The 19044-nt window shown below is 38.7% G+C and overlaps 1 pseudogene; it reads right to left on the bottom strand.

Annotated features, from left to right (window-relative positions):
* Positions 1-1093: 1093 nt before the first annotated feature.
* Positions 1094-4513, bottom strand: LOC137734288 (putative disease resistance protein At1g50180; annotated as a pseudogene).
* Positions 4514-19044: the final 14531 nt, after the last annotated feature.

Raw genomic sequence — 19044 nt, forward strand, 5'->3', positions numbered from 1 at the left:
GATACATATCAAAGATCATTAAGTTCTATGAAAATCATAAGCATTGACAAGGCATTCGTAACTATGAACTGCATGATACTCTTGCCATGAATTTACTTAACATAATCATTACTAGTGATTTCCACTACTTATAAATACAAGTTCATAACTATTAGGTGAAATTCCCTTATATTTTAGCATCAAATTCATGCATGCAAACTAAGTGTGCACCCTTAATCAACATACAAGAATAAGTTATCAACCAAACAGATAAGTAAATCGCATTCATGTTTTACGAAACAATAATTGGATGTAATCAATTCATATAAAACATATGTCCATGGGTTCGAATTCACCTCTAGCTAAAAAGAAATTAATTCCACATGTCCATCATAATTGAAAACCAAATTAAAACAAACATTGGACTAAAATTAAGGATAGAATACACCTAGGTATGCTCTAGCACTCCAATGGCCTTGGATGGCAGGCCACGGCACAAGCTCTTCTTCTCCTTCCTTCCTTGCAAAGTTGTGGCACAAAGTTATTTTTCTGATTTTCTCTCTAAAGCTCTCCCCCCCCCAAACTTGCGGCAAGGATTGAATATATATAGGCAGGGCACGACATTGTTTGTGGAGGAAAATGATTAGTTGTTTACATAGTTTGAGGACTCCTTAAATCAAATAAGAGGTGATTTAATATGATAAGGAATCCCCCTTGCAGCTGGAGAGAAGGTAAGGTAGGATTAGGATAGGATAAGATAAGATAAGGTAAAGTTGAGATAAAACAGGACCGGATAAGATAAGGTAAGTTTGGATAAGGTTCATTCTTTTCAGCTGATTCCTTGTCTTCCAAGCTTCCAAATTTGATTCCTCCAGATTTTAACACGTACTTAGCACATGTAAAACACCAAAAACGTCCATTCATTATGCTCCACATGCATACTAACCAATCCAAGCCCAAAACTGCTCTAAAATGCTCTAAATTGCCTTTTCTTGCCAACATTGCCATTTGGACCTGCAAACACACGAAAATGGCTTAAAACACTCTAATAAATAGAAACTAACTGAGTAGATGCAAGGAAATAGGCTAACAAAGTCACATAAATATGCTCCTATCAAAGCCTACTACAAAATGTCCCAGGCATCTTTTGGATTGTTAATTCCTTGAGGGTAGTAACTTACTAAAGCCCCTCAGGAACTGCCATTAATTCCCAGCAATAGTCAATAGACAAACTGCAGACACTACACATGCCTCCTTTCTCTATGCTACAAATCTTAAATTCACCCATCCCAGAAAGTGAAAGAAATCAAGATTAGGATAACCTTCTTCCGAGAAAACTAGTTCTGGAAGATTCTCGAAAGTACCATAACCAAACCAAAGCATTCTTAAGTTTGGGATCTTCTCAAGTATTTTGAGACTGTCCAACCGTAGAAGAGTACGAGACAGACATCTTAGTGAGGTTCCGATAGTACTGAACATCTTCCAATGATTGATCTTTGATTGCCCCGTCCAATTTAAGTTTGTATATATGAGGACAACTCAATACCATATTCATGGGTAGAAGTTCTAGACTAGAGTGCATAGATAGAGATCGAAGATGGTTAAATGTGATGCCAGTAGATTTCAAGATTTCCTCCATATTGTCACCCCATGTATGAACAGTTTTCTAAGATTGGTCAATTCAGCAAGATGATTCAAATCACAATCAGCACCTGAAATATTGACTAAAGTCTGCAAATTGTGAAGAGTAGCCAAGGACAATTTCCCACCCCCTTCGTAAAAATGGCGTAAATATAATTGTCTCAATTCTTTCATCTTCCAAATCACGTTTGGTACTTTCACCCGCATAACACCTCGTAAGTCTAGAGTTTGCAAACATACCAAATTACCTAAAGATGATGGCAACTGTTTTACGTCACTTCCCCTTAGACTTAAAACCTTAAGTGGACTAGATTCCCAATGTTACTTGGCAACTCTAACATCTCCCCTTATGCCTTCAAACTTTAGTACCCTGAGCAATTTGAAGTTGAATAGTACTGACCCAATAATTTTTTCTTCCAATTGGAGTAATCATATTCTGGGTCGACATAGAATAACAAAGACCTAAGGTGGTCAATTCTTGTGGGAGCAACTCTATCAACACATTTTGTTTCCACATATACAGCAAGTCTTCGAACTCTAGTAATTGTTGCTACCTTGGTTATCATGTCAGTAAAATTTACAACGTGAAGAAAGTTCTCCACTTCGGCCTTTAACAAGCACAAGTCTCGCATAAGATCATGAACACAGCATGTTTTGATCTTCTTAGTTGAACCAAGTGTTCCAACTTGAACAATACATCTTTGCACCAACTCACTTAAACAAGTATATGCTACATCTTCCAATACTTCCGATGAACCATGTCGTTGAATCAATCTTTTGACCGGTATCTCACAATCATCTTGAAATTGGCATAAATATAAAAAAACATAGTTTTAAACGATATGGTAAGTTGTCATAACTCAATGCCAACACCCTTAATGCGCCTGCATATCCTTGATCGCAGTTCTTGTCTACTGTATTCCACTCGTCAACTGTGACTTTTCTTGCCTAGTGGCAGACCTGCACAATGTTGAAGCATCTTCTTTCCTAGTTTTTCCTTCTCAGCATAAGATTCAGAGTCTGAAAACAAATTAAGAAAAGCAGGTCAACTATTATGTTTTTAGTCATTCCTAAAGTATCCTATATATGTTGCAGTGTCCTTTTGGATTGTCGAATGTTTTTGACAGTAGAACATAAATATTAGTGTCTGATTTATCAAGACAATGAATTTTGGAAGGGCGAAATCATAGTTACATGAAATGTAGTAATCTCAATCAATTAGGCTTAATAGTTAACTAAACTAAAGTAATTAGAGTTTTGGTTGATAACAAGGAAGAAGAGGAGAAAACTGAAAATCTGAGAATACAAAGGGGACCGGCCAGTCGGTGGCACTCGTCTGTGTAGGGAGAGAGCAACTCACGACCTGCTCTGTACAAGGGCTTTGTACAACATGCATTTTTTCCATTTATCTTGGAAGGTTAGAAGTGAGCTCTCCACCCATAAAAACATCCTTGCTTAGACTTTTTGCTAGCAACAACAATATTAAGTAAATACTTAGCTAAACACACGCTGCACATCAACACTAACACCCGCCTTGGATAATTTAACTAGAGCAAATCTCTTACTAATGTCCTAGACATTCATCTATTTTCTTAATGATTAGGACAATGAACTTACCTCTCATCAATAATTTCCAAGCCAGTCCCTAAAATTAGTCATATCCGCAGAAGATCAGGTTCTAATGACAGATTTATCTGCTTGATTTGCTGGAACTGTATTATTCTCTTCAATATCCAAGCCAATCCAGTGTATCAAACGCACACTAAGTTTAACGAATAGGAACGATGATGTGTGTACTATATCGAAAGCATAAGTGAAATGCAGTGATCTCTATTTTATTAGGCTTAACATATAAACAAAAAGAAGCAATGAATGATAATAGAGTTGACCAAGAAGTGAGAAACATACCTGCTTGATCACTCCCAAAGATTGCTTTCTTCTTAAACAGTTCCCAGCTTTCCTTAGTATTTAGCGCACGAGATTCATAAACATTACCATTTTCTCCAGCATGTGTAGCAATTTCGTTTCCTCACCTATTGTAAATCCAGGCCTTAGAGAGTTCCACGCATCACAAGTCCAAATGTCATCAAGAACCACCAAACATTTCTTCTTTTTCTGGATGATACAAAGCCTCTCTGCTATTTGGTCCTTCTTCATTTTCGGAATTTCTTTTATTTGATCTTTGGTGGCGTGAGTAAGCTTGATCAAAATATCTTCCAAAACCTGTTTTCCATGACATTGTTGTGACACACACACCCAAGCAAAACAATCGAAGTGACACTTAACAACATTGTGATCATAAACTTGTTTTGCAAAAGTGGTCTTTCCTGAACCACCCATCCCCCAAATAGATACAACTTGGGTTTCTTCCTTCACCAACTGCTTGACTAGTATCTCTATACCGCTCTCTAACCCAACAACATCACGTTCAATAACATGTGGATACGTTTGCCTTTGTTCCTTTTGCCTCTCAAAAGAAGTGGCACCTCCATATTGTGTACCCGTTATTTGATTGATGTTATAACCTTGCAAACTCGACCTCAATTTGGAAAGCTTGACCGTAATGCTCTCAATTTCTGAACCGATCTTGTGAAGATTAATGCCTTTGTTAAAGATGCACGCCAACATTTTCAGAACAAGCTTCCCACTTCCTCCCCTATTGAGAGCCACTTTCAAGGCAAAAAATTCAATGACATCCTCCAAATCATAAGCAACATCTCTTATAATTCGAACCCAAATGGTATTACTTCATTGTCTCCTTGTTTTGCATCAGCAGGAAGCCATGCATCAAAAGTAGCTCAATTTGATCGCCGACCCCACTCAAGAACTTCACTTCCTCAATAAGAACACCTTTGAGCCCTTCGATTACCATTGAAACTACCGCCTCGGCCATATTTCCCAAAAAGAAAAAAAAAAAAAAAAAAAAAAAAAAAGACTAACCAGCTTTCTTTTTCGAATTCTGTTTCTGCGAATGATTCAAGTGGAGGAGTCTCTTATGTTTTTCTCCTCCTTCACATGTTCTTTATTCAATTGTTTAGCGAATCAATTGACTTTAACAAGAAGCGAAATGGAGTATAAAAGCATAAATGAATAATATACATTTCAGTGTGTGCATAAAGGAATATTTTACATTTTGATGAGTGCATAAATGAATAATCTACATTTGGATGAATGCATATGCATAAAGGAATATTTTATCTTTTGATGAGTGCATAAAGTAATTATTTCCATTTCAACGAGTGCATATGCATAAACGAATAATTTATATTTGGTAAATTACATTTTATCCTCACAAGTTTAGGATCAATTACAACTTCTTACAACATTTTTAAAACATTTCAATTTTATACATTCATTACTATTTCATTTCAATTTCATTTCAATTTCATACAACCGTTAGTATTTTTGTTAATCAATTTGTTATCTGCTTACGTGGCCATAAGGACCCTACAAAATTCGTGCCACGTGAATAAAAACAAATAAAATAATTTTTAGTTATAAAGTGCACACCCTCTCCACCGTCTCTCTTGCTTCTTGGAAGAACCCAGATCCACCCATAGCTGCCGTAATAGTCTCTCCTTCTCGCTCTCACCCAACACCTTCTCAAACTTCCGCACACTCCCTAAACCATGAAAGTATCTTCCTTTTCCTCCTCCTTCTTCCCTCTCTCTCCCTCTCCTCTTCTTCTCCCTCCAAACTTCCATAACTCTTTGCTCTTCTGCCTCTCCCCCTGCAAACCCCTTAATCCCTTTAAGGTTACAAATGTAATTACATCAGGAAGAGAAAATACTTAGAGGTTAAGCAATCTTTATTTGCTAGCTGTACTAGTCTTGTATAAATACCTACAGTGTAATATTTATTGATTGAGTTAATGAGAAATATTTTCCTAATATGGTATCACTCACCTTCAGTCTCACGACCCCTCTTTCGATCTCTTTTCCCGCTTCTCTCTGCGTCGCTTCATCCTCTTCTTCGATCGGTTGATCAAGTTCTTGATCTTGATCGTGCTTCTTGCTTGAGAGTCTTGCTCCTCATCACGATCTCTTCCTCAATCTTTAGCTATGGCGACTACTGCCTCTCCATCTTCCGAATCGGCTTCTCCTGTTCATCCGATTCCAGATGCACTTCTCAACCCTAACTCTGCGATTTCTTCCATCACGATCCAAAACATTGGATCTATGGTTCCAATCAAGCTCACAACTACAAACTATCTCACCTGGAGTGCCTTGTTTGCTCCGATCTTCCGTTGTTATAATCTTACTGGTCTCATTGACGGATCTCTGGTAGCGCCGCCCAAATATCTTCTTGATTCTTTTGGCCATCGCACTGCAACTCTCAATCCGACCTATGTTACCTGGTTTGAGAATGATCAGAACATCCTTATTTGGATTAATTCCACTCTCTCTGAATCTTTAATTCCCTACACAGTCGGCGTGACCTCTGCTCGAGAACTCTGGGCGAAATTGGAATCGCGCCTCGCTACTGCCTCTCAGTCGCACATTCACGAGCTTCGTTCTCGTCTTCGCAGTCTTGTCAAAGGTGATTTGACCGCTGCTCAATATCTCCAGAAAATTGAAGAAATTGCAGATACCCTTGCCAGTGCTGGTGCTCCCGTGGAAGATTCAGAACTCATCTCAGTCACACTTCATGGCTTACCTCCCGAATTTGACTCGTTTGTGGATGCTATTCAGTTTCGTATTGGCTCTACAACTATTGATAAGTTGCATGGCTTACTTCTTAGTAAGGAAATTCAGCTCAATAATCGGAAGAAGTCTGTTTCCACTGCCTCTTTTCAGGCGTATCATTCATCTGCTGGTCTTCTTCCGTTGCCTGCAAATTCTCGTCGTCACAGTTTTGTTGCTTCGCATGCTTCTCAAGGGTTTACCAATCAAGGCCGTCAAAATCGGGGTAATTTTCAATCTCGTGGCAACTCCAGATACAACACTGGACGGAATACTTACTCTCGGAATCCTAATCAACGATTCTCTCGTGGTGCTCGTCCATATTACTCTTCTCCTCGAAAGTTATTCTGTTAGATCTGTCGCCAACCAGACCATGAAGCTTGTGATTGTTCCCATCGCATGGATCCTCACTACACTGGCAAAGCTTCTTATTCTGCCATGATTGCTAATACTTCCTCTCCTAATCCTACCTGGATCATCGACTCTGGTGCTAGCTCGCACATGACGAATTCGACTGCCCATCTTCAGAATTCAGAAGCATATACTGGTCCAAAACAAGTGTATATTGGAGATGGCAAAGGTTTGCCCATTCTCCACTCTGGTGAATCATCTTTACATACTTCTACTCATTCTTTTTTGTTAAAGAATGTTTGACATGTCCCTGCCTTAAAGCATAATCTTCTATCTGTGAATCAATTTCTACTTGACAACTCCTGTTCTATGCATCTTTATCCCTCTCACTTCACTGTGAAGGATCTTTCTTCGGGGATGATGCTTTTTAAAGGTCCAGTTCAACATGGCTTCTATCCACTCTCCACAGCATCATTACCTGCTCATTCTCCTCATGCTTTAGTTGCTTCTGTCAAAGCTCCAAGACATCTCTGGCATCAAAGATTGGGCCACCCTTCTGTGAAGATTGTAAATAAGTTGGCCTCTCAATCTTGTATTGCTGTTGTTGATCGTTTAAATAAAACTTTCTGCTCAGATTGTGCACTAGGGAAATGTTCCAGACTTCCATTTTCATGAACTACTTGTACTACCAGCAAGCCTCTAGAACTCATTCACACGGATGTTTGGGGCCCCTCACCATCTGTTTCTCATCAGGGTTTTCGATACTATGTCATTTTTCTAGATGACTATACTCGTTACTGCTGGTTCTATCCTTTGAAGTGTAAATCTGATGTTCTTACTGTGTTTAAGCAATGGAAATTACTTGTTGAAAACTCTCTGTGTTCCAAGGTTATTGCCTTACGCTTAGATTCTGGTGGAGAGTTTGTTAGCACTGCTGTTTCTTAGTTCTTATCTAGTTATGGAATTCAACATCAAGTCACCTGTCCTCACACCCCTGAGCAGAATGGGTGTGCTGAGCGTAAGCACAGACACATACTTGAGACTGCTCGAACTCTCTTGGCAGCATCTAAAGTGCCCCACACTTATTGGGTTGAGGCTTTTGCTACATCTGTCTATCTAATCAACAGGCTACCTACTATCTCTCGACCTTCTCCCTGGCAATCTCTCTTCAAGAAAACCCCAGATTATAACTTTCTCAAGGTCTTTGGTTGTCGTTGCTTTCCTTGGTTGAAGCCATACACATCCTCCAAACTCGACCCAAAAAGCAAACCTTGTGTCTTCTTGGGTTATAGCCTAAATCATAAGGGCTATCTCTGTCTCCATCCTTCCTCTCACAGACTCTATGTTTCACGCCATGTTATCTTTGATGAATCCCTTTTTCCTTTTCATTCCTTGCCTTCCTCTTCATCACCTCCTGTTCCTTCTCCTTCCTCCTCCCCATCTTCCATTCTCTCTTATCTTACTTTTTCCTTTCTCCCCCCACCTCCTGTTCTTTCCTCACCCTCACCCTCATCTCCCTCTGCTTTTGTGAATCCTGCACCTCTCTCCCCATCCATATCTCTATCTTCCCACCCTGCCTCCTTATCTCCTCCTGCAAATCCCTCATCTTCCCATTCCTCACAGTCTCCACCACCCACTAACCTCCATCCTATGCAAACACGATCTAAATCCAGCATTTTCAAACCTAAAGCCCTCACTGCCACTAAGCATCCTATTCCTTCCCATCTTGCTGTTGATTATATCCCTACAACCTACTCCCAAGCTTCCAAATACTCCTATTGGCGCACAGCAATGCAAGAAGAGTTTACTGCCCTTACCAACACTGGTACCTGGTCCCTTGTCCCATCCTCGTCTTCTCCTAATCTTGTGGGTTGTAAATGGGTTTTTCGGATCAAACGAAAACCCGATGGCTCTATTGATCGGTATAAAGCCCGTTTAGTTGCTAAAGGCTTTCACCAGCAAGAGGGCTTGGACTACACTGAAACCTTTAGCCCTATGGCTAAACCTGTCACCATTCGTCTTCTTCTCACTCTTGTTGCTCAATATGATTGGTTCCTTAATCAGCTCGATGTCAGCAACGCCTTTCTTCATGGCACTCTCACTGAGTCTGAATCCATGCAGCAGCCACCTGGCTTTGAAGATCCAGCTAAACCACATCATGTTTGTCATCTTCACAGATCTCTTTATGGTTTAAAACAGGCTCCTCGTGCCTGGTATGATAAACTTCATACGGCCTTATCTTCTCTTGGGTTCCAAGGCTCTCAAAGTGATCACTCGTTGTTTGTCAAGCACTCTTCCACTTTGGTGTTCATCCTTGTGTATGTGGATGATATTTTAGTGACTGGCCCTTCCTCTGCAGCCTGTCAACAGGTTATATCTCATCTTAGTGCTCTTTTTCCCATCAAAGACCTTGGTGCTCTTCACTACTTCCTTGGCATCGAAGTACAACGGTCCTCTTCAGGTATCTTCATAAATCAGACTAAGTATATCTTAGATCTTCTGACCAAGGCAACCATGGAAGGTGCCAAGCCCTGCACCACTCCTCTCAGTACCACTAAGCTTGATCACACTTCTTCTCTCCTTGACAATGCTTCTGAATATCGGTCTCTCGTTGGTGCTCTCCAGTGCTTAACCTAGACTCGCCCTGATCTCAGTTTTGCTGTTAATTTGGTTTGCTAGTTTATGCACACTCCACGGATCTCCTATATGCAAGCTGTGAAGCGCATTCTGCGTTATCTTAAGGGTTCTCTTGATCTGGGCTTATGGTTCTCTAAGTGTTCTCGGGCTCCATCTCTTCATGCCTTCTCTGAAGCAGATTGGGCAGGCTGCTCTTTAGACAGACGTTCCACAGGAGGTTATTGCATTTACTTTGGCAATTCTCTCATTAGTTAGAGTGCAAAGAAGTAACCTACTGTTGCTCGCTCCTCCACTGAAGCCGAGTATCGCTCTCTTGCTAACACTGCTGCAGAACTCACTTGGCTCTGCAAACTCCTTGCTGACCTTACTTATCCTCTACCTCATTCTCCCCAGTTATGGTGTGATAATATCTCCGCTCTCTCCTTAGCAAAAAATCCCATTTTCCATGCTCATAGCAAACATGTCGAGCTCGATTACCATTACATTCGTGAACAGGTTCTGGCACATCAAGTCTCTGTGCATTTTGTGGCTTCCCAGGATCAGATTGCTGATATCTGCACCAAGGCTCTGTCCAAGCCCAGATTCCTGTATCTCCGTTCCAAACTTCAACTGCGACTTTCCCCGTTTCGTTTGAGGGGGATATTAAGGTTACAAATGTAATTACATCAGGAAGAGAAAATACTTAGAGGTTAAGCAATCTTTATTTGCTAGCTGTACTAGTCTTGTATAAATACCTACAGTGTAATAGTTATTGATTGAGTTAATGAGAAATATTTTCCTAATAATCCCCTAATCCAATTTCCGAATCAGCCTATGCCCACCACCGAAAGAATGAAAAGAAAAAAAAAATTGCATTTATAGCTTTGGACCTTCTCTCTTCCATCTTCTTTCAATCTCTTGAATCTCCTTGGAAAACAAGAATTCTTCCTTCAATTTAGATTCAAATCGATTGAGAAATTAGGGCTGGGTTTTGGGTGTTTGCGATGGAGTTTCTGGTCGGGCCTTCAAGAATAAGAAATGGCTGATTCTGGTAATGGTGATAGCCCTCATTTGGTACAGGTGGTAGCGCGAAGAGGTCTTTGTGGGGTAGTTAACAGAAATGGGGGTATTGCGTTTTGGATTCTGGGTTGTGAGTTCTGGTTGTGAGTTTTGGGTTCTGAATTTATGTGTTAACTCGAGCTTCTCGTCCCACTTCGGGTTCAGATCTCGCTGCTCCATCTTCGTCCTCTACCATTGCCCATCGAAGTCGATGATTGCGTTGGCCCTCGCCAGGTTCAGATCTCACTCTTCATTTTCCCTTTGGATTCGTATTTTTAAAACTTTCTGAAATTTATGCCAATCTTTTCGATATTTTTCTAGGTTTTATATCAACATTGTGGGTTAAAGTTGAAGAGGGGAGAGAGAGTTATGGAGGTTTGGAGAGAAAAGAAGAGGAGAGGGAGGGGGGAAGGAGGATGGGGAAAAGGAAGATACTTTCATGGTTTAGGGAGTGTGCGAAAGTCTGAGAAGGTGTTGGGGGAGAGTGAGAGGGAGAGAGTGTTGCGGCAGCTATGGGTTCTTGCAAGAAGCAAGAGAGACGATGGAGAGGGTGCGCATTTTATAATTAAAAATTATTTTATTTGTTTTTATCCACGTGGCATGAATTTTGTGGGGTCCTCTATGGCCACATAAGCGGATAACAGAATGATTGATAGAAATTGTAATGGTTGTATGAAATTGAAATAAAATAGTAGTGAACGTATGAGATTGAAATATTTTAAAGATGTTGTAAGAAGTTATAATTAACCCTAAACTTGAGGGGAAAAATGTAATTTAGCCTTTATATTTTAATGAGTGCATAAAGGAATAATTTACATTATGAGTGCATATGCATAAAGAAATATTTTATATTTCCATGAGTTCATAAAAGAATAATTTATATTTCGATGAGTGCATACGCATAAATGATTAATTTACATTTTGATCAGTGCATAAAGGAATAATTTACATTTGGATGAGTGCAATGCATAAAGCAATTTATTTTATATTTCCATGAGTTTATAAAGGAATGCATAAAGGAATCATTTACATTTTGATGAGTGCATGAAGGAATAATTTACATTTGGATGAGTGTGTAAACACAAAAATTCTGTAACGAATCAAATAAGAACACATGTACAAAGTAGATTTGTAGTGATGAATTTGTAGGTTACAATTTCTGTTTACAATTTTCCTCTGATATAGTCTTCAAATTTGATGTAGATGCGTAGGTTGTTGATCCAAGGGTCGCGATGACTTGATTTTGGACGAACGATTGAACGATTGCTTCAAGTTTTGAGCTTGAAACAATGCATGGAAAGTCTTGACCTCAGGTTTAGGGTTGCGGCAAAGGTAGAGTTGATGTAGGACTTTGTTGATTCAAGGGTCTTGACGACTTGATCTTGAATCGAACGTCGTTACAAGTTTTGAGCTTGCAATAAAGTCTTGAAGAAATCGGCATAAGTGTTTGTTGATTCTTCAAGGGAGTGCTTTGACTTTGGTTGAAAGAAAGCTTCGACTTTGGTTGTGAGTTCTTCAAAGAGAGCTTTGGTAGCATATTAGTTTTCAAAAATTTGTGCAGAGGTTCTTCTCAATGTGTCATTTTCGACCCTTATGCTTGTGGGAGGACCTCGTATTTATAGGCTTCTCGAAGCTTGCCTTTGAGTGGATTTAGCTTTGATTTGTGTCCTAATTTGTCCATGAAACAATTTAGGCACGCTTTGTCTTAATTTCAGCCACCTTTGCTCCCTTGGCCGAAATTTATAGGCTTTATTCCCTATTTTGTGAGCAATCTTCAATTCTTGCTTGTTTTATGAAGATGCCTTAACTTTCTTTCCAATTTTAGGATCAATTTGGACCCTTTTGCCGAATTTAAAGGAGTTTTCTCCCTTTATCTGAATTTTGGGAAGGTTTTATACTTCCTTTGCTTTATTTTTGCGACATGTCACTGATAACTTGTCCATTTGTGATGAGTCTGATAGGATTAAAAGCACACCACAAAGTAGCACACAAATGTCCTATTGATTTTCCTTATTAACACTAAAATTTGTCAATTGTAGCATATGAAAAGAAGGGTCTTTCCCGCAGAAGATTGTTTTATCTAACTACTTAAAATGTCACAAAAACTGGGCTGCTATCCCTACTGGCCAGCCACCGAAAAATAATTATTAGACCGACTTACACTTATCTAAAGTCTACGAAATTTTATATGAAAACACTAGACACACAGAGCTACACTCACACAAATTTTTGGGATTTTTGGAATTTTTGGAGTTGATTTGCTATTTAAATTAAATCGAACAAAACTAGAACATAAACAAATTTTAAGTAGTTCACAAATTAAGAAAAACGAGTTAGGGGAATTGCTATCCACCACCAAATAATCATGCAAACATGTTATGTTTCATTCAAATTCCTTCTATTTCCGGATGAAGATGCTCAAGTTGGCTCAATATTAGAACTCAACCTATTACTCTTTCTTATGTAGTATGTTAAGAGAATGATGTTTTCAACTTAACTTAGTGATAAGCTTATATTTATATAAATTTTACATCAAATTCACTTGTCTTTTCTTATATTTTTGAGCTATTTACTTTGTTTTTTTGTTTTGTAGGATTTGTCAAGCAAAGAAAAGAAAAATAACACAAGTGGAATTTTAAGTAACAAATTCGTCAAAACTGTCTGTGCAGGTCAGCTGACTTTGGAAGCAAGTTGCGGACAGCTCATAATGAATTAGAGAACGAGCCTTATATGGTTGGAAAGCTACGGATGTCTATTTTCTGGAGCATTTCACGGATTGTTAATATCATTTTTCTAAAAGAAGTTATGGCCGTTTTAACACTGAAAGGTTCCCAAGAGGCTGAGCAGTTTGTAACTGACAAGAAAGCATTGAAAGCAATAAATCCAATAAATCTAGCAGCCAAAACTGATGCAATCAAGAACAAAATTAACACCTATTCAAACATTAGAGGAAATGGAATTAAAGATGAGGATTAAGAGGGAGTAATTGGCATAAAGGCTACCCAAGGAGTTACAATTGTTTCACCATTTCCTCTCACTTATTGTCATCACTAAATGGCTATTAGTGGGGGAGTTAAGTAGAAGAAATGATGCAGCAAGAATTGGTTTAAAAGTAGTGTTGGGGAAGGAAGAAAAAAAGAGCCTTAGTCGATTTCTTTTAGTTCTATTTTCTCAAACTCATGTCTATCTTTTGTTTTAACTTAAGGATTGTGTAACTAAATTTTTAGTAGTTAGGGGCTGTTTGAAGCCCCGAATATGATCGCAAGTTTATTATGACATTTCGTTTCAATTACTTTTATGATTGAATGAAAATTGGTTCACTACTTGTCTCATTGATGAATTCTTTATGTGTTTTCTACGAATGCATACTTAGTAAGCATATCTAGGATTCTAATGCTATGAATATGTGTGTGCCTGCCCTTGCCAAATGAGGACCTACATATGTTCTAGAGTAGTGATGCAATAAGAATGTGACACATAAATTAAACCATATTTGTGACAATTGTAGTGATGAAGTAAGTAGGGATCGTTCTAACCGGGGATTAACTAGGGGTGCTAATCTAATTTGAATTGACTCAAAAACACAAAAACTAAACTTAAAGACTCTTAACAAGACTACTATGACTCAGAACAGCTTTGAAACACTCAAAACTGCCTAAAACAATCGAATTGACTCAAACAGAAACTAGAACTTAGTTTGGACGAATTTGAAAGTGTTTATGACTCCAAATGCTTAAAAACACAAAATAAAGCAAATACGAATGACTACGACTCAACAAAATATGGGGGGGATTGTGGTTGGACGAATTTAAACTAAATGGGCAGATTGTAAAGAAAACAGATTTTAAGACGAAATTGTGATGAATCAATGGATGATGGAATAGCTAAGGGGTTCTTCTCCACACATGAAATATATGCAACGTAAATCAATTTCCAGTTATCAATTCATTAAGTTATGAACCTCGACGCTCCAAGTTAATTAGGTCTGCTTAAATTAACCTTCAGATTTCCCTAGAATCATTGAATTGGATGAATATGCATCGCAATCAAATTATTCCTAACAAGTTCTCTATATGAACAGCATGATAAAGATACAAGTTAGAATCATTACGTTCTTTGGAAATCATAAGTATCGACAAGGCATTTGTAACTATGAAAAGCATGATACTCTTGCCAGGAATCTACTTAACATGATCATGACTAACGACCTTCACTACTTGTGAATATAAACTCATAACGATTAGGTGAAACAAACTTATATCCTAGCACCAAATTCAAGCATGCAACTTAAGCGTGCACTCTCAATCAACATACAAGAATAAGTTCTAAATCAAACTGTTAAGCAAATTGTATTCACGACTTATGCAACGATAATTGGAAGTAATCAACTTATTTCACATATATAATCATGGTTTCGAATACACCCTCAGCCAAAAGGGGGTTTAGTTCCACATACGTACAAGACAAAGATAAGTAAATTTAACCATTGAAATCGAGGAAAGGAAACACCTAAAAATTCCAACAACTCAAACTTGAATTGTATGAACGTTTAGGCCCTCTTCTCCTCCTCTTTGTTGCGGCACAAGGTCTAAGGATAGGTTTTGGGGTGGTATTTGTATGGAGGAATGGATGTGTGATGGTAGGGTAGTGTTTTGGAGATGGTGTGAAGTGTTTTTGGGAAGGGAATGCACGGCAGAGAGTGGAAAACTGGAATGTGGAATGGCTGAATTGGTGCTTGCGGCTGAATGGGAATGGTGTGTATGAATGCATTGCATGGTTTTATAGGGAGAGAATGGATGGGAGAGCATGTGAATGACATCTAGGAGGGAATGATTAAAGAGGGAATGCATGTGGAAGTGTGGCTGATTGTTTTATAAAGGGGGAAAGCTGGAAATGAACATGAAATGCACGGCTTTAAAGGGGAAGTGGCTGGAATGTTTTTGGAAGAGTGATATTGAAATGGGAAAGCATGTGGCTGCCAACTAGGGTGAATGATTAAAGTGGGAATGGAAGAATGTGGCTGTAATGATGAAGTGGGAAGGCTGGAAAGTGTATGAAATGCACGGCAAAGGGGTTTAGAGGTGCTGGAAAATGATGGTGAATGCACGGCTTTCTTTGTGGCTGAGATGCTTTTGTGGCTGAATAGAATGAATGAAAAGTGAATAAATAATGAAATGGGAAAGCATGTGAGTGACAACTAGGTTGAATGATGATGAGTGCATGTGGCTGAATGAAAATATGTGAATGAATGAGAATATGGTGCGGCTGCAAGGTTGTAGTTTAGGGTGTTTGAGTGACTGGCTGAGATGGTTTGATGAATGAACGTGTTTAAATGGTTTAAAACAGGAAACAAGGCCCTTCCTTGCACGGCAAGGAAGGGAAACACCAAGGGACACACGGCAAGGGTTTTAATGTTGCAAGGGACATTGTTTTGTGACCTAGAATAGGTAGGAGTCCTTGATATTGCTCAAACATAAGATCTTTAGGTCTTCAATTTCGTCCATTCCTTTTGCTCCAAGCATATGCTATCCATTCCAAGCCCAATTTTGCTCCAAAATGCACCTTAATGCACCTTTTTGCTTCCTTAGCCATATGAACCTAGAAACACACGAAAATGGCATAAAGGACTAAAATAACTTAAGAAACACAACGTAAATGCATGAGAACAAGCCAATTAAGTTGCATAAATATTCTCCTATCAAATTCCCCCACACTTAGCTTTTGCTAGTCCTCGAGCAAAACAGAAAAACAAAACAAAACAAAACAAAACAAAACAAACAAAAGACAATCTAAACTTTCCAACGTTGCCTCAGGGATTTCCAATGCACATGACATGTTAAAAATTCATTATCTCCACAGATTTTAGTCATCTTCACACTTAAGTACATTCTTAATCATAGTCACCACATACTAGTTCACAATTAAGCATTTAAAACCATGTTTTGAATGTAGTAACATGCCTTAGAGAATTTGCTCAATTCCTTACAAGATATGCACTCAATTTTCACTCAGATTTTCTAACTACACACCCTAATCTAGTCATATGTGAGAAGATTGATGTAAACATGAAAACGAACACTCACATATATGTATCGCAAAGAAAGCAATTTCTGGAGCTAATAAGCATGTTTAGATATGATCTCATGAATGGAATGCTACCAATTAGATGCGAGAACCAGGGACACCATATGCTTACATCAATTCCAAACTCCACATTATTGACAACATAATGATCAAGATTGAAGCATAAGGATTGTAACGGGGTAAGGGTGATTGGCTAACAATGAAAGGTAAGGATAACAAACGTTCTTTAAGCAATAACAAGCAAAGTAATGAATTTGACACTTAGAACCACTTATGATAGCAGAAACTCACTTAGACACACAAGGGGAAAATTCACACAACTCTCAGGGCCATATTCAATGTTTTGGACCCTTTCTTCAACTACCACAAACATGTGAGCTTATTTTCACTTATTTCATCCTCTTTTTCTTTCTTTTCACAACTTTTTCTTTTCTTTTTCTTTTTCCACGAATATTTTTTTATTTTTTTTTATTTTTTTATTTTTTATGCCTTATTTCTTTTCGTGGCATATCAACACACACACACAAATTCCCCCACACTTGTTGTTTTGCATATTCGAAAGGATTCCCTCTAAGTCATGCTTACTATGCTTCAAGAACAAGGGTATGGGTGGTCCTAATCTAGGCTAGGTGGGGATGATATGGGTAAACAAAGAACAAAGGCTAACAATGGCTCAATGGGGGTTATGACCTACAATAAATATATAGTGCATGGGTTGGCTGTTTGGTTGATGGCTTCACTACACACTTCATCTTGATATATATTATGCAATCATGCTTTGACTGGAATGGATGCAAGTTCTAGCATTTGGAACTAAATGATGAAACGCCTTCTAATTAGCAACCAAGCAAGAATAATGAGATCATGCAACGAGTTTGAAAACAAGAATCACAGATTAATACTCTCCAAAGAATGTTTAAAGCTCAAGTCTCTTAGGGTTGTAATGTTTGTTTGAGTTCCTTCCTTCAAGCATGTTACAAAAACTAATTTCTCTTTTAGGATTGCATGTGAAGTCATACATTATAACCATAACCAAGCATATACCAAGAGTATATCAAACTTTTCTCCATGTTTATAACTCTTCTTAACAGTCATGCAATTAAAAACCAAATCCTCATCATTGTGTTGGAAGGTACCCTAAGACACAAACACACAAAAACGACTCAAAACACTCTTTTTAGGCTTTTCAAAACATGTTTTTCAAAATTTTATGTGATTTTCGGAGTTATAAAACAAAACATACTAAAACACTCTAAAACAGCTTAAAAACACCTTAAAACAGCAAGGAACAACACTTGAAGTTATGGGTGATAAAATCCCACGAATTTGCATCAAATATACTTAGTTACCCCCCCACACTTAAATCAGACATTGTCCTCAATGTTTTAAGCATAGATTCACACAAAACATAAGTAAACACATAAACAGCAACTAAACATACTAAACATGGCAGAATGTAACTAATAAAGTGAAGAGTTTAGGGACGCAAATCCGGTTGTGGAGTGTAAATTCCATCTTCTCCTTGGTGATTGCATTGAGGCTTGATGTTGGTGATTCCACAGGCTTAATCTTGAACTGGGCTGGAGGATTCTTCAATCTTTCCAATTCGTATTGAAGAGGGTTAGAGGATAACTCAGCATATGCAGTTGTTGCGCTTGTCTCCACATGCTTCAATGTATCATTTTCACTTGCCTTAGCTGTTCTCCAAGCAGATGTGGTCCCTTCTCTGGAAGTGTATCAACCGTTGAAGATGACTACTCGAGAGCAACGCTAGGTAAGCAACCAGGGAATAGATTCCAGGTAGTCGATTCCATATCGGAAGACTGACTCCAAGTGCCGGCTGATTGCTCTCTTTCACTTTGCTATGCAAGTAAGAACAAGGACAAAGGAAAAGACAGGGAAAGAGCATGATATGAGATACCTTTGCTTTCGCCCTTGATGATATGAGATACTTTTGCTTTTGAAGAAGCAGCGAATGAATCAGCACATATATCTGTTGTGCTTATCTCCACATGCTTCGATCTACCGTTTTCTCCTGCCTCATCTGTACTCCAGGCATCTGGTATCTTCTTTGGGGGTACATCAATGGTTGAATAGGTGTTCTCAAGGGAAGAAGAAAACTGAGCATGTTGAGAGGTTTTGGTTGCAGCTACATTCTCGGCCGAGAAGAAGAGTCATGCGTTTTTGGATGTATGCCTTGCCATGAATGTTGACATATATAGAAATTTTAATGGCAAGTAGTAGTGCGGATGCGGCTCTGTCACCCACGCTTGTCGGCAAAAGTGTGTAGTTGGGATAATGACCTCCACGCGTTTTCAACTTTGTCAGAGATCTTTTGACAAAGTTGCACGCGTTAATTGAAAAGCCGAGATTGTGTCTGAAGAGCGTCGCCGAACTTTACGCAGGAAAATCCGGCTTTTTGAATCGGTGGTCGTGTCGCCTCTCATTTTTATAGAGGTATCGATCACCTCCAACATGCACACTTTGAAGATTGCCCATTTGTGAAAATCGTCTCCGGCCCTTTGAGATTTTACTCCATCCACCCTTCTTTAAACACCTTTGAAAATGGCTAACCCATCTAACATTTGCTTAGATTTAAGTCTCAGCAGTGATACGGGTGCGCCGCGTCAAG

Source organism: Pyrus communis, chromosome 5 (assembly GCF_963583255.1).
Source record: "Pyrus communis chromosome 5, drPyrComm1.1, whole genome shotgun sequence".
Classification (NCBI taxonomy): Eukaryota; Viridiplantae; Streptophyta; class Magnoliopsida; order Rosales; family Rosaceae; genus Pyrus; species Pyrus communis.